The sequence below is a fragment of the Numida meleagris genome, chromosome 1 (assembly GCF_002078875.1).
Source record: "Numida meleagris isolate 19003 breed g44 Domestic line chromosome 1, NumMel1.0, whole genome shotgun sequence".
NCBI classification, from domain to species: Eukaryota; Metazoa; Chordata; class Aves; order Galliformes; family Numididae; genus Numida; species Numida meleagris.
In genome coordinates, this window is record NC_034409.1 from 73,935,231 (window position 1) to 73,952,208 (window position 16,978).

Consider the following 16,978-nt stretch of genomic DNA (forward strand, 5'->3'; position numbering starts at 1 on the left):
TCTCCTCATAAAAGAGGCATCCTTCATCATCTTGGAGTCTCTTTGTTAGACTCTCTCCACTATGCCATGTCCCTCCTACAATGGGGATCCCAGAACTGGATGCAGCCTCACAAGTGCTGAGAAGAGAGGAAGGATCACGTCTTATGACTTGCTGGCAATACTTTGCCTAATACAGCCAAGAATACCTTCAGCCTTCTTAGCAGCAAGGGTACATTGCTGACTCAAGTGCAGCTGGGTGTCCACCAGGATTCCCAGGTCCTTTTCTGCAGAACTGCTTTCCAGATGGGTACCTCCGGGATATCCTGGTGATCAGGATTGTTTTACTCCAACAAGTTCACAGACGCTAAACCTTTCATTTTCATGCATGTGCTCATCACACTTTTCAGAACTCAAAAACCATCACATGACATCAATAAAATGCAGCCCTCAACCACCAAAAGCAGTTACACCAATGCACTGGGCTCAGAAAACAAATCCTAATTGCACAGCTAATGTTATAACTCACACTCCAATGCATGCAGAGACTGAAAAGTTAAATTCCAGCACTACAGTAACTGTAGTGGGTGGAAAAAATTTCCTCTGTCTGTGAAAGAAAGGAAAAACCCAACAGCTACTAACCTATCTATCTACTCATATGCCACAGTCAATAGCAATGACTACTAACGCTGCACCTAACTAGACAATGAGGACTGCAAAAGGATTTCTATTATGTGCCTGGGAAGATCACAGAGCAGATTAAGCTATATTAAGGCACATGTGAGATGAGGGATGATCCAGGATGGATAGCACAGCTTCACTAAGGGCGGATTGTGTCTGACCAATCTGGTGGTCTTCTATGATGGAGTGACAGCATCAGTGTACAAAGGAAGGGCAACTCATGTTGTCTATCAGGGCTTGTGCAAGGCCTTTGACATAGTCCCGCACCACATCCTTATCTCTAAATTGGAGAGATGTATATTTGAAGGCTGGACTATTTTGTGAATAAAGAACTGGTTGGAATGTCATAGCCAGAGTGCTGTGCTCAACAGATCTTTGTCCAGGTAGAAGCTGGTCACAAGTGGTGTCCCACAGGACTAAGTCTTGGAACCAGTGCTCTCGAACATCTTTATCAACGATCTAGACAGTGGGATTGAGTATATCCTCAATAAGTTTGCTGATGACACTAAAATGGTACAGATGGCCCAAAAGAAGGAAAGGATGCTATTCAGAGGGACCCAAACAGGCTTGAAAAGTGAACACATGAGAAACAAATGAGGTTCACCAAGGCCAAGTGCAAGGTGTTACACTTGGGTTGGGACAATCAGGGATATGTACACAGACCTGGAGAACTCACTGAGAGCAACCCTGTGGAAAAGGACCTGGGGGTCCTAGTGGACAAAAAGCTGGACACAAGCCAGCGTGCGCTTGCAGACTGGAAGGCCAACTGTATTTATCCTGGCTGCACCAAAAGAAGGGAGGCCAGCAGGGAAAGGGAGTAGATTGTTCCCCTCTGCTCTGCCGTCTTGAGGCCCGGGGCCCTCAGCACAAGAAGGATGGGGAGCCATGGAGCAGGTCCAGAGGAGAGCGACAGAGATTATCAGAGGGCTGAAGCACCTCTCCTATGAAAAAAGGTTAAGAGCTGGGCTTGGAGAAAGCTCCAGGGAGACCTCACTGTGGCCTTCCAGTACTTGAAGGGGCTGATAAGCAGGAGGAAGACCTACTTTTTGCATGGTTTGCTAATGAGAGGACAAGTAGGAATGGCTTTAAACTAAAAGAGGGAAGATTTAGGTTAGATGTTAGGAAAAAAATATTTACTCAGAGGGTGGTGAGGCACTGGAACAGACTGCTCAGAGAAGTTGTGGATACTCCTACTCCTGGACGCATTCGAGGCCAGGTTGGATGGAGCCCTGGGAAGCCTGGTCCAGTGGGAGACAATCCTGACTGTGGCAGTGGAGAGCTGGGGGTGGAACTGGATGGTCTTTCAGGTCCCTTCCAACACAAGCCATTCTGTGATTCTGTGTCAAAATGTTCGAACTCGGGCAGACTCAGTGCTGTGATCACTTTGCTGAGGAGCCACTTCCAGTGCCTGAACATCCCCTCTTGGTGAGGAGCCTTTTCTTAATATCCAATCTGAACCTCTCCTGAACAAAGATCACCTCAATCGAAAAGTGCTACTCTCAAATATTAATAAATAAATAAAAGCAGCATGATTATTCCTTCCCAAATTATACAAGGGTAAAACAACAATGTATTTTTATACATCTTCTGGGGGAATGGAAAAAGATTGCTGATCTATCAATCTAACTGAAACACAGCTAGACTTGCATGGTAATTTTATTTGTACAGTCTTCACCAAAAAATATTATTCTGAAGAACTTTGGAGAAAACAAAAATCAACTAATGTCAGCTGAATGCTCAATTTTTAAGCATGCCTCAAATTTAAATTTCCACGGGGGAATCATAGGACAAATCATCATATGGACATCAAACAATTATGAAATATCACTTGAAGCTTTTTTACTATTGATTTGTATTGTTAGCACAAGTTTACCACCAGTCAACCTCCCCACCATTTATTTACAAGACAAGCATAGACATTAAAAAGATGAAGTTACAAAAGTCTGTGACAGACTGGAATACCAACTTGAACCACCAGAATGTTAAGAAACAAAATGAAACACTGTAGTTTCCATAGTGCTTCAGATTTGCCCAGGTTATGTCAGTAGAACATTCGGGATGGCTGGATATGCAGTAAAACTTAAGGTTGATAGGCAACATATCAATTGTCAAATATACATGCATTCCTGTATTAGAGTAAAAGACATTTGTCATGGACACAATCAGGTTAGAACTGGGTCCTATTATGTACACATTAAGAATCTGAATTTTTTCATTCCCTGGTTTTAAAACTCTTTGACAAGAACACAAAATCCTCAAAGCTTAAATAATAATTTAAATGTACCTCTGACATCATGGGCCAATGTAATAAAACAGGACGCATTACTTTTGGAGAAGCTCTCATTAAATATATACTATATTTAATGTATATATGTAACAAAACATTTTAATGTTTGATATTTTTATTAAATTGGTAAAAAAAGAGAGCAACAAAAACGTAAAGCTACTGCGATATTTGACTTTGTTTTTGTGAAACTAATGCACCAGTCTGGCTTGATGGCAGTGACCGCAACTCTTTGGGAGTTCTCAAGGTGCTCATTAGAGATTTTTTACCAAGTTTTACTTTTCCTGTGCTTCATTCTTGACAACAGTTGCTCACAAACGTGCATACTGCCAAAAGCGATGACATGAATAAAGCATGACTGTGAAGCAAGAGATATTTTTCTCCCATAAAATTCTGGTAAAAAGACACAATCAGATTTTTCAGTTGAATATCTGATTGTAACTCCATACATTTCATTTGAAAAAATGTATTTATGCTGAATGAAAATGGAGCTGCAAATATACAAAAAAAATTGATAATTTTTTCAGCAGCCTTAAAACCTATTCTCAAATTCCTTTATCAAAACAGAAAGCATGGCTGCATATTTTTCACTGTTCTCAGGACTGTGTTTAGTCAGTGTATCAAAATGCAGAAAACTATTTGCCATAACATGAATTGGCACTGTACTATACCCTCTTGGTGCCCTGGTTTCAGCTCAGACAGCATGAATAGCACACTGACAGTTTGGGTGATGCTGAGTGATGGGTGCATGCCCAGGGCTGAGAAGGGCCACTCGGTAAGGTAGAGCAGCAGCTATGATGGCACAGGGCGGACTGCATTGCGAGCTGTGCCAGGCTGCATGCGGCCCATGGGCCACAGTTTGGACATGCCTCTGCTAGACAGTAGTTCAGAACAAAAAGCAAAGACTTAGACCCAATAGCAATCCATGAAAAACTTTGAAGTAGAGTAAGATTGTTTTTCCGAGTTTAAACTTGATCGTATTACTGGCTTTATAAATCTGTGTCCTTGCAGTACAGGACATTTAATATTCACACACAGTCAAATCTTCATGTAAGGCAATTCTAGAACTTAATCATTACAAAAATAATTTGGTGTAATTTGCTACACAATTATTTAAAAGAACACTTACTATCACAGTAACACTTACTATAATTTCTGCTAGATATCACATTCACCTAATCCAGGCAGTATCAGCTTGACACAACTTAATGGTTCAATATAACAATGTTGCAATCCAACTACAGCAGCTGATGGTTCTACCAAATTCTCAGTTTATCACCTAGCAATTCTTTCAAACTCCTTTTTTATGATGGCACTTAAAGAAAGAAAAAAAAAACAACTTATGACTAACAGCAAACACACTGAACTGGAATCAAGGGTGTTTAAACAAACAAACCAACCTACCCCACCAGCAAGCCAGAATTAACTTCAAGTAAAAAGGAAGTTAAAGAGCAGAATTCATAATCTCTCACTTTACATGTACAGAAGCAAATGTTATCAGTTTATGCATTGGCTGATTTTAAAAACCCGCAATAAGGTTGGCAGTTATAACCACCATCAATAGCTGGAAATTGACAACAGAGTCTTCATTTCTCAAGTACTAATTCCAGTACAGCACCAATTTAAGACAGATTAGAGATGCAAAAATGTCACCCAAGCACCAATTCAAACCTACAGCTAAACACACAAGAATCTGTCTGATTTATAAGGGAAGTATATTAAAGAAAATCCTAGCACTGACTATCTGTTAATAACTACTAATTCCCTTGGGATTAGTAATACTTTACTACAGCTTTTCAGTAAAGCTACTGCCCTACTTTGAATATTTGCCAGTAGTAAATTAAACCTCACACTGAGAATGTAAGCCACCCTTCGGTCTATCAGATTGTACTACACATGCTGCTGGACTGAAAAAATCTGTACTTTGTCTACCTTGCTGTTTTGTGAATGCTTGTTCCTGAACAGTCAGCTCTTACCCAGTATCACTATTACTTATATATCAGGACTGAAAAAGATCTAAAAAGCAAGGAACGGCACTCTAAGGTTCATACTGAATGCAGTCAATAAAAATTTACAACCCAAAATATTCTCTAAGACAGGACTCAAAGGCTGTCCATTCAGAATCAGTTACAACTGAAGTAGGAGAGTAGAACAAGTGAAACTACATTGTCCACAGCCTACAGAAAATTCATATTCTACAGCAGATCTGTAAATTTATTTCCCTATATTTATTTTCACTGTTGCTTTTTCTTCCTCCTGCTCTTCTAACCCAAGGAAACACTACTGGCAAAACATTCGAAGGAGACTCAACTTAAATTTATGAACAAACTTTGAGAAGGAAGATATGCAGAACAGACTGCCAAGCAGTGAGACATACTGCTGCAGAACACCTGTAAAAATAAGGTCACTTCTATTTAGGTGTCTAAAGCACAGATCCAATGATCTAAATGACAACAGATGGATGTTGTCCATCTAGTGCAGTCAGAGATAAATCTAGCTTCCGGGGTATTTAACAAATAAACAAAAAGGCAAAAAAGAAGCAGCTGAGTACAACTTTCCTGAAACAGAATAGCGAGCAGGATGTCCATCAGAGTAAACTGCCTCAGAAAGTAAGAAAGAAGGTAACACACAAGAATGCATGGAAAAATAGACAGCTTCTACTCTGATGGAAAGAAGAAGATAATTCTGAAGTACTTGTGTAGATTACATACGCAAGAAACCTGTACTCTAATACCAATACAAAAAGGGCAAAGAAACAATACTGCAAATTCCTGCATGAAGAAAAACTTGCCATCTCTAGACGTGCTTTCCCTCAAAAATAAGGAGATATGGACTACGCAGGCAGAAACAAAACACTAAAAATCCTACCTTTTCTAAGTAAATCTCCTCACTAAGGGATTTTTTTTTCCCCCTTACATGAAACAAAAAGATAAAGCAGATCTGGTTACCTGCATAGTCTGAAATTGCTATCCATCATTTTGGTAACTATTTGTGAAAAGTCTTCAGGAAATTTTTATGTTTCTGGAATCAAATCCAAAAGGGAGAGAGAGGCTACTTTGTACTGTTCATAAAATGAAACTTAACCTGAAAGGACCATTAGGCCTTGTTGTATCAGCACACAAAAACAGAGAAATATTGCAGTTTGGAAGTACATTTCCGTCTGCAGTGTCATTTGAAAGGAAGAAAAGCATACCCTGGGGCAAAGAGGTAACACCATACCCTAAAACCATGTTTCCCTTCTTTGGAAGCAGTACAACTAGCAGGAATAAAAAAAAAACAAAACCAACCATGCTAATACAAGAGTTAAATTAATAAACTAATAATTTACTCCCAATAAATTAATGGATTGAAGAGGTGGTAATACTGCATACACAATTCACAATGGTCAGGAAACAAAGGAAAAAAATATACTTAAAAATAAAAAAAACCCTCAAAATATACTTCAACCAAAGGAAGTTGTTGTCATCTAAAAGCACAGCACAGCATACCCAACATGAATATGAACTGTCTTAATTTACACATCCCCATGTCTTCATCATCTGACTCTACACTCTTATACAAAACTATTTAGTGTGCAAGACCAAACGGCTTCAAATGTTTAATGCCATTTCACATAAAAGAACACAGATAATACCGTAATTAAGACATTCTGAACAGGAAATTTGCTAAAAGATATAACAATACACTAAAATGGTACTAGAACATCAGAGTTAGAGGGAGACAAAATCTTTTTGTTCCTTATTGCTCACTACATATCACTGAACTAATTTTGTTATAATCATATTGTTTTACAGATATGGTTTTCCTTTGACAAACAAATTTCAACAAAATGAGGTTCATGCTAAGTCCGGGAGGAGAGAACAAAAATAAATCAAGTTTGTTCACATAACAGATTTTAATGACATAAATATCATAACAGCACATTTCCCTTCACTTTATAAAAGGTGCATGAGCTGGAAATAATTCTGAATTTTGAATTTAGTTGGTGAACAGCTGTGACTGTGTATGTAGTCTTGGTGGAATGGGAGCAAGATTTGCGTGGACTATAAAGTCAGCAAAACTCTCATGCTGGAAGTGCATCAGGATCCAATTCCAAAAGCAATTGTGTACTAGTTCTGCATAAATCTGGTTTACAAAACTCGATCTACATATTTAAGCTTATTAATAGATGGCATTATGGCCAACATTCAAAGTATTCTGCTGTCAAGGAAGGCAGTCTTTACATGCATGTAAGGCTAGGATCAAGTATGGTTAGTATTAAAATCTGCCAGGGAACTAAGATCAACTAGTAAAAAGATTTTTGTCATTGGTTATATAAACATTCAGTAGAAATGCAGAGAAACCTCAGTCTGAAAATGCGTTCAAAGTTAAGATTAGTGTCCTTATTTATGCTGCCGTGCAAGTGAGAGTAGGGCATACATAATGCCTGTCAAAAGAAATAGCAAACCGTCTTAAGAATACCGGTATGCCTAAAATACTTCTGAGCTGAAAGTTACTTTATTTGTAATAAGACCACCACAAATGATTCAGCCTAATTTTAAACCCAATGTCCCATTATAACATCCCCCAAAATAACAGATTTGAAACAAAAAGCAAACCAAGTACATTGAAGCATCATGAAAATACATCACCACAGCAGATTCTCTACAGCATCCCTCCACCTTTAGAACCACTATGCTATATTTTAGGTAGGCAAGAGAAATATCTGGCATTTAAGAATATTTATTAACAGAACAATTAGTCCTACACTGAGGAAGGTATTGTTTAATATTTCTGGAATAACTCAAATTTAAAGAGCACATATCTGGAATGAAATTTCCCATTGCAAAAACAGAAGCCAATTGTAGATAAACTGTATTTAAGAGCAGCTATTTTCCCCAGCCTCATGGAAGCACCTTGTCTGAACGCAAGCATTTCCATTTTAGCTGCCTATATGAATCACATCCAGCAGTAAACCTTCAGTACACAAAACATTACCCAGAATGTTTTTAAAATTGGGGACAATATCAGAAGTAGATCAGCATGCAAAATATCCTGTTCAGAAGATCTTCACGTCGTTGCAAAGACAGACACAAAAACTCAGCTCAGAAGAATGCAACCTGTATTCGTAAATGAAAACTTTATTCACATTCCCATAAAAAAAAAGAACATCAATAAAAGATGACTGTTAGTCCTGCAGCTTAATAACACCAACATTACAAAACTTCTACATAAGAGGGCTCCCTGGGTTAAATGAATGCCAGCCAGACATATTGAAAAGGAAAGTCTGAGTGCAAGTAGTTAGAACCCTTTCACAAAAGCTGAACAACTCAAAAAAACTTCAGTCCATATTAATTTTGCAACAGTTGCTGACACCAGCCACAACCCATTCTGTTCCACTTGTGGAAATGAGTACTAAGCAGCAACAATGTATTGAATTCACACAGAATAAGGCGATTGATACCTACTGTTGATTAGTCAAATACCACCTGGCCAGGAGGTACATACTGCAGATGGTCCCAAAAATTACCAGAGTACTGTAGAACAGCTTGTTAAAGAAGAGTTTGGAAGCAAAGTACATCTGAAATTGCAGTTGGAGAATGAACAGATGAATCACATAGTACCATATAAAGGTCAAATTAGGATTCAAGCTCTATTTTAACATAATTCTTCTTCACTTTTCTGCTAGCTATTAATTTGAACTAATGTGACTCAACAGTCTTCCAGGAGACAGGACATCTGTCAACCCCTGGCCAGGCTCACAACCTTTAAATATTTGCACTTAGTATGAAAGTCAAAAGAATTCTGTACCACATTAGTAAGGAATGCATCCACATTAACAGTTTCTTCTGGCTTAAAATGCTATTATTTCTACTTGGTATTCTGCATCCTACTCATAAAGCGATCCATTCTGCATGTCATCCTCAAACTATATCTCTTGTTCAGACACTTATCGATACTTAAAGAAGCCCCATTCTGCCGCATGCATGCTTACCCCAGGTGACACCTTGCAACTCTGAATCATTATTATTTTGCTTCAATCCTGCCCTTCCTAGTCTTCCGAGATGTTGTGTCTTTGCTTGTGACCATCTTTATTTACTTTTGTAATCATTTTCCTTCACAAAAGAAGAAAGGGACGGGCGGATACATGTTATAAGCCAGCCACCTCTGATATCACTAGACCCTTTTTAATAATTTTCAGATATGTCAATAAGTGGTCTCCAGTATGTCTGGCCTTTACTGGCTGGCAATTTTCCTACATGTATCAAGCTATGAGTCAACTAAGGAAGAATGTGAAGGGATGATCATGGAAGAAATGGAAAAGCACAATATCTTGCCTGTGTTGCTGGAGAGAAAACTGACAATACAGTAAAAGTCAGCAACAGGTAGGGGAGAAACATATCTGGAAAGCCCCTCAGAACAGGTATAAAAAGCTTATGTGGCAAGCAATTGCCAATAGGCTGAACAGAGCAGGGAGGAGAGATGGTAACGCGTTAAGAAAAAAGGCCAGAAAGTTTGCTTCAGCAACTGTCTTTTTGACAAGACTCAAGGAAGGTAACAGTTGTCAGAGGCCAGCAAGAACAGATAGCATTAACTGAGACAGCAAAAGGAGAAAGCATAAAGGGTTACCCAATTAGAGTAAGAAAGAAGAAGCAGAAGATGAAGGCCATGAAACTGGAGGATGAGATCCTATCCTATACATGCAGAACAAGAAGAGCTCAGAGAAAACACATGTCCAACTGTGGTCCAGCTATGGAGTCTCACAAAAGAAAATGGGAAACAAAGGGAAATCTTAAGGGAGATTTCTGGAGATCTATCTTAGCCTTCTTAGCTTTGCCTCGGTAATTTTAAACTAATAGCAAATTGTTTTACCAAAAAAAAAAAAAAAAAAAGACACTGAAGTGGTATACTGAGATACATAATTTAATATCACTGGCAGGAAAAGAAACAAGGAGAGCATGCCAGAGGTGGGTTTCTATGTCTAACTTATGACAAAAAATAAATGAAGTAAGGTAAATGGCCTAGCGCAGAAGTAACTGAATGAATGACTAGAACGGTTACAGGGAAACTAGTAAAATACAGACACAAAAGTCAAGGGAGGACAAGATTTCAAGACTGGGCATGATCAAGTGTCAAAAACAGCAGGGAAGCCAAGAAGGATGAAGATGGAATAGAGACCCTGAGACCTGGCCAAGAAAAGGTAATTAGAGATCTTAGGAGTCAGGGATACCCATACTGAAGTCAACTTGAAAAACAGTTCTGGGCTACAGACATAGTACAGGATCTGTCACCCTTTAGTTTTGGCGTTTTGGGTCCTTCCATGAAACAAAAATGAGTTGAGGAATCGTGCTTTCACTGCTTCTTAATGCCAAGAAAAGCAGCACACAGAGTCTTTGAGTTCGATTTCACATTGTAATCAAGGAAATCAACAGGAAGAACACCACTGATAATAACACCCAGATTTATGAAGTGTTTCTCATACTTTGGAACCCTTAAAAAGGATCGATACCCGATTCTTATATAAATAAGTCCTGGAAAGAGAAGAGCACAGCCCAAGGTCAGACAGCAAAGGAGCAGCAGAACCATGCAAAGAATGCAGGTCTCCCAGAGCAGTTCTCTATATTCAAATCTTGCCCGCCTTCAGGTAGAGATAAAATAAGTAGCTCTGAAATTGCTTTTAACAGTTTTGTTCATTTTCTCTGCAAGTTACTGATAGAAAGGGAGGACTGTTTTTTTTTCTACTAGGAGGAGGGACTAAGAATTCAGAAACTTCGCCCCTTTGTCACCACAAAAAGTTCAGAATCTTTCCCAATTATTCAAATTTGAACTTTTACCAGTTATTACATATTTCCACTATATTCAGCCACAGCCTTTACACAGTAAAGAGCATTAAAAAAATCTCAACTGGTAATGTAAAAAAAAAAAGCAAATACTTTTTCCTCAAGATATAAAAGCTCTCACTCCTCATCTCTTCCTCATTACTCGGTCTCTATTATACATTAAAAAGGCCAAACAAAATCACACGTTCATTTATTTCTTGACTTCACATCCAGTAAACTGACCAGCTTAGAAAGAAGATCAGAAATTAGATATTGTGCATAGCACAAACTGTTCACCTCAATTCAAGACCAAGATCCTGATATGCTGGGAGCAACAGATGATAAATGCAAGGGTTTTTCCATTCTAACCAGCTAAAATCTAGTTATTCTTGAGGAGGAGGACAGTGGAGAAGGTAAGGTGGGAGAATGAACAACTCTGGTCACAGAAACAAAGCATCCTTCTCCAGCATGGATGACCTGCATATCTTCAGAGGAATAAAATAAAAGGGATTTTCTATTTGTATAAAAGCAGGGTTCTTGACATAACTGCTGACGAACAAAGAAACAAACAAACAAAACCAACCAACCACCCACAGTGTCCACAAGCATACTATCTAATGAAATCCAAACAGGCCAAAACGCAGGTGTGGAAATAAGGCCTATGAAATGGGTAAAGAAAGAACTGCTGACAATAAAGCATCTTAGAAATTCTTGCTTTCTGAAGAGACAAGAAGCATCTTAGGCTTATAGAACCACAGGACAGAATGACAAAGGGACAGTAAGGAAAATAAGACGCAAAGAGCAGTAAGGAGAGAACTGGGAGGAACAGTGGGGTGTAGGAGGAAATGAGAGTAAAGAAGTAGGAGGGGTGGAAGCACGCTGGGCCTTAAAGGTGAGGAAAAACCTGACTATGGCATTATGACAAGAAGCCAGTGATGGGATTTGGGAAAGGGTTCACAATGGTCAGCAGCTTGCAGAATCCATACACCTTCTATGTTTAAGATACTAACTCTAAGGTTCATTTTAGGATGGAGTATGGGACAAGATAGGTCAAAGACAGGAGAATAAAATAGCCTAAATCTTGGTAAAACACTACAGGCCACCACAGTAAATGGGTCCTAAAGTCTGTTTCAAGGCCTTCGGAAATACTGAGAATGTTTCAATATTCCATGTTTCTTTTCAATAGTAAACTGAAAAATTTACAGTTCATTAACCGTGAAAATACATGACAGCATTCTTTGCCTTCTCTCAGTAACACAGGCTGCACTGAAATATGAAAAACTAAGGACAGAGAAGAAGTACACAATAGATTTTTATGTTCATCATATATCCTTTAGAAGGAAGAGGGACATATCAACAGCAGAATAGGTAGCAGTATTGATTCCAACTACCAAGCTCTTATCATCCTTGTAGGACACATCATCATCTTGCTGAAATAACAACAGCCAGCAACATAGAGGTTTAAATGCTTTTCTTTAGGTTTCAGAGTTAACACAACTGGAGTTCAGACATCTTAGGCTGCCCATTAATCTGGACACTGCTCTGATTTTCAAAGTTGTCCTCCAGAAGTGCTAGAAACTTTTTTTTTTTAAATTAAAGTTTCAATTCTGATGCATCACACAGTAACAGTTTCTGCAAATAGAGTACTACAAAATACAGACTTCTATCTGAACATCATTGGTTACAGTCCCAAGACTGGGAAAAGCAAATGGAAAAATGAGTCCAAAAGCATGACAGAAAGCTAATGACAGAAATGTAATTCCTGTCTGACAACTGTGTAAAATGAGATAATCATCCCAGCGTTGCTCTTGAGGGACAACTGTCCATATCACAGTTGCCATTAATCATATTTCCCTTCTGACACTTGAAGGGCCAAAGATCCAAACTGTGACGCAGACTGAGTCTCCCACTATATAAAGGTCAGCTAACATTTAGGGGAGGATGCAAAGATACCAGTACCTCCAGACTGAGAAAAAACTTCTCCAGAAACATAAGCAGCATTCAGCTCTATTTTTATTGAAAAAAATAAGTACTGCTTTTGTCAAAATCATATCTTGGACTAGGAAGCAATATCAAAACTCCTTAAATTGTTTATTCTGTTTCATTTGAAGTTATCTGACTCCTTATTCTGCCCTAGACACTTGCCTATAGATTTCAAGATAAAATCCAAGGAACTTACAAAATACATACTTAATACAACCTTCTAATCCTTCAGTAATGTAATTCGTTTCCCGTAGCTGTCCAGACTTCCTTATTTCATTTTTACCTTAGAGCCTGACATAAATTCAGGTCTCAAATATAGGTAGAGTGCACACAGGGCAGAACTATACTGCTTCAACTTTAAAAGTCAACTTTTGGAAACACAAATGACCAAATTTAAATGTACAAATCCATACACACATCTAAGAGACTCTGTACTAAAATACCAATATCTCTGTTGCTTCTGTTGAAGTCAACTCTACATTCACGGGCACTTATGAGAATTTGGCTATTTACTTAGGTATCTAAACATTGGCTTTAGAAGTCTAATTTTAGGTGTTTGAGTTTAATATTCTTAATGTAAACTCTTAAAGACATAGCACTTTCAGTCAAATGCATCTGTACAGTGCCTTGCACTTTCATTTCAATAAACAATACTCACCACTTTTCTTTTATAGATACCTTTGTATAAAATAAATGATGCAGAAAAGCTGCAGTATTCCACCTCAGAAGAAGCTACATTTAGGCAGTGATAAACATTTGAGCCATATACCAACATTGTCACTGAAAACCTATGCTCTCTAAAAATTATTCCCTTCTTTGAATGTATCAGTATGTCCTGAATTTGTATGGTTGTGTTTTAGACTATGAAATTTTCAGAGCAAAGATTGTCTTAAGTTTGTGTATCTGAGTCAGCACTGAATGCCCTGTCAGCAATTAACAAATAAATAGCAAACAATTACGCTAACGCATATGATTTTCAACCCTGGAAGTCTGTCATGAATATTTAAAGCTTTGGCAGAAAATTAAAAAAAAAAAAATCTCAATCTTTAACATCATAACTAAGAGGGAAAAAAAAATTATATACAAGAAAAAAATCATTGTGAGAGTGCAAATTTTCATAAGGTTGGCATGTATACATTCTGTAAAGTGCTCTGGCACCCATCAGAGCCAAAAGCACTTGAAAAACGTCAAGTCATTACGGTGACCATGGGTGTAGAGAAAGGCAAATTAATCTCCAGAGTATGAAAAGTCTGTCACCCTCCCCCCCCCTTAATGTACAAAGGCCAAAATGCCCCAGTTATCTCTTTCCTTGCGCTAGATAACACTGTACTCAAAACAGGTTGATTGCATAACTACAGGACAACAGGTAGGAGAGCATCTAACAATATCCTCAAAACATACATATGATTCTTGATTCAGTCTTCCCTTAGAAAGGGGCATCTTCTCAAGCTAAGGATAACTGTCAAAATTCTTTGCAGAAATTGGGAACACTTTGGATGAACCTGGAGGCATTTTCTGTTTGATCTTATTGATAAATTACACCAAGTTCTTTCTTCATGGGCTCCCCGTTAACCACATTAATCTATCCCAAATAGATTCTGAAAGGGTTCCTGTCCTGGTCACGTGCCCTTTGATCCTGTGTTTCCTCACTGCTGAACACAAACATAAATATCTCAGGTGAGGTACCCTTAGACTCGATTCTTCTCCTACAGGAATCTGCTGCGGTTTCATTTGAGATGAATTCTCCCTTGAACTTGATTTTTTTTTTTAGGAAATCACTTTAGTGTCAGAATACTCATTTGAGATCAGAATTAACTGTCTCATCTACAGAAAGCAACCAGCTTGTTTCACCACAGCACCAGCATTACCATTCACATTCCTAGCTTGCCAACACAGCATAAAACACACAGAAAGACTACAGAATGGCTTATTTTGGCTGTCAGAGCAGGTTCCACTAGCATTCTTCCTAGACCCCTGAGCACAACAGGACCCACTCTCAAGGGCATCCATACCAGAATTCATCCTACAGTCTCTAGGTACAATAGGACATGCATCCCAAAGTACTAGCTCTGAGATCTGCATGTTCAGCTTCCAAGCACAGTACAGTACGCAGCCCATAATGATTTTATTCCCACAGTTATTCACATAGTAGTACACAAATGGAGAACAACTGACACTCCAACCCCATGGGTGCATCCTTGGACACTAGCGCTACAAGTCACCATTTTTGCCTCCAGAATGCCTTTTTTGGGCAGTATTATCCTTTTCAATGATCCCTAAATGACAGAAAATAATTTCATGACAGTGATGATAAAGGCTGAGCCTAGGATGAATATAGCATTACAAAAAAGTAGAAGGGAGAGGACAAAGGTTTCTTACAATTGATTATGGTTAAGGTCTCCAAGAAAACTCAACAATGAAAGAATCAGATCAATTCCATACAGTGTAAAAGATTGCCAAATGACAGAGAGGGAGAAAGACATGCACAAAAAGGCTTGAGAGAGGTTCAGAAACAAAAGGAGAGAAAAAAAATTAAAAGAAAAGCAGATACAGTGAGAAAAGAGATGTTGGAAATAAGGATAAAAGGCAAAAGAGAAGGACCAACAGGAACAGGAGGCAATACAATGTAGTCACTCACTCTGTCTGGAAGATTTTTCTGGAGGGAGGTGGATTATCTTCAATGCTGGTTTCTGGGGGTGCTGCTCTTCACACTTCTTCTCTGAGAGCCATTCTGAGAGTCTTGCTGACAGCTATTCCAAGAGCTTCTTCAAGAAATATTTTGAGAGCAAGGGGATTGTGAACGAAATCAGAATCTTGAGTATTAAAACAATCTGCTTGGGATCTTCACTCCCCTGAAACTGCTGTTTTTATCCCAGGATGGAGATCCTCTCTCACTTCTGGCAGCTAACTACTGTCTCCCTTGGGAGAAACCCTTTTCCTCACTGACTGCCACGTTGGGATATTGATCTTAAATAATCTCCCTACCTGGAAGTCTCTCTTCTTTTTCCTGCACGCACACCTTGTCCTTAAGGGTGGGCAGATCTCTTTCTCTGACAGAATTCTTGTCAGCTCTGTGGATAATATCAGTAAAAACTACATAAAAACAGAGGCTGACAGCAACTGGAAAAAGGAATAAGAGTACCTGAATCTGCCTGTGCTTTCTCTCCCTTGTTTTACTTTCTCTGCTGCCTATTGACCTGATGTAAATAATTAAAATTACTAGGTAATTATCTGGAGCTCCTACTTATTTCTCTTTTGGTAACTACCTCTCTTGGGCATATGAGGATTCTTCTGTTGAGGCTCCCTGTTTACTATCTGGTCTAGGGAAGAGCTTGTTAAGGGCTGCCTCCTGTCTTGGGGAAACAATTTCCTCACCCAGCAGTTATGTAGTAAGGGGGAGTAGGTAGTCAGGGTTATTCTCGCAACCCTCAGAAACTGGAGAACTGAGGATGCCTCTCACCTAAATAGGTATCAAAGGATCTCCACGAGGCTCTCTTCCACTTCGTGGAAGAGTAGATTTGCTTCTCTATAAAGATTTGGTGTTGGGCCCTCTGCCCACTCTCAGCTAGTTAGTGGGGCTGGGGGCAAGTGCTAGGCTCCCTTAGCTAGTTAGCGTGGAAGGGGCCGGCGGGACCGCCCTCGAAAAGGGCCCGCCGGGTGCTCCGGCTGCGAGCAGGGCTGCTCAACCAAGTGCTTCCCTCCCGGCTGCGGATGGAGCAGGCGGGCAGTCTCTCCCCCACCCCAGCAGGCTACGGGGGTGCTCCCCCACCCCGGCTGCCCGGAGGCCGTCCCTGGCTTCCCCCCAGGCCCCAGCTCCTCTTGCCCGGGCCCGGCTACCACTGGAGGCCACAGCGGCTCGCGAAACAGAGCAGTCGCCTCCGCCACCTTCTGCTGCGCCTCAGCTTCGTCCCCAGAGGGCTCCCCGGGTTCCGGGGGGCCCCAGCCGAACGGCGCTGAGTCTCTCCAGGCCCCACCGCTCCCGCAGCTGCTGCTCCGGGCTGCGGCTCCACTGCAGGCCCCGACTCCTCCCCGGCCTCCGCTCCGCCTCCCCCAGCTCCCCTCGGCCGCTGCTACCCCCGCCTCCCCGGGTTAAGGAGGCGCCGGGCTGGGGCTGCTGCGGCCGCTGAGCGTGCGCCCACACTCGATCTCCGGAGAGAACTGAGTGCGTGGTTTCGCCCGAGAAGCTTGGCTGCTCACAGGACGAGGACCCCCCCCTTCGCCCCCGCTGGCAACCCAAGCCTCGGCCTACTCCAAC

At 40.1% G+C, this 16,978-nt stretch overlaps 1 protein-coding gene across 4 annotated transcripts in view; it reads right to left on the bottom strand.

Annotated features, from left to right (window-relative positions):
* The window catches only part of FOXJ2 (forkhead box J2), a 30,355-nt gene extending 13,583 nt beyond the window's left edge, over nt 1-16,772 (bottom strand). For 2 of the 4 annotated variants that reach the window (XM_021394006.1, XM_021393979.1), the window contains exon 1: nt 15,362-16,772. The gene's annotated coding sequence lies outside the window, so the exon portion shown is untranslated. The remainder of the gene's footprint in view (nt 1-15,361) is intronic. The other 2 variants (XM_021393998.1, XM_021393988.1) reach the window with 2 other exon arrangements.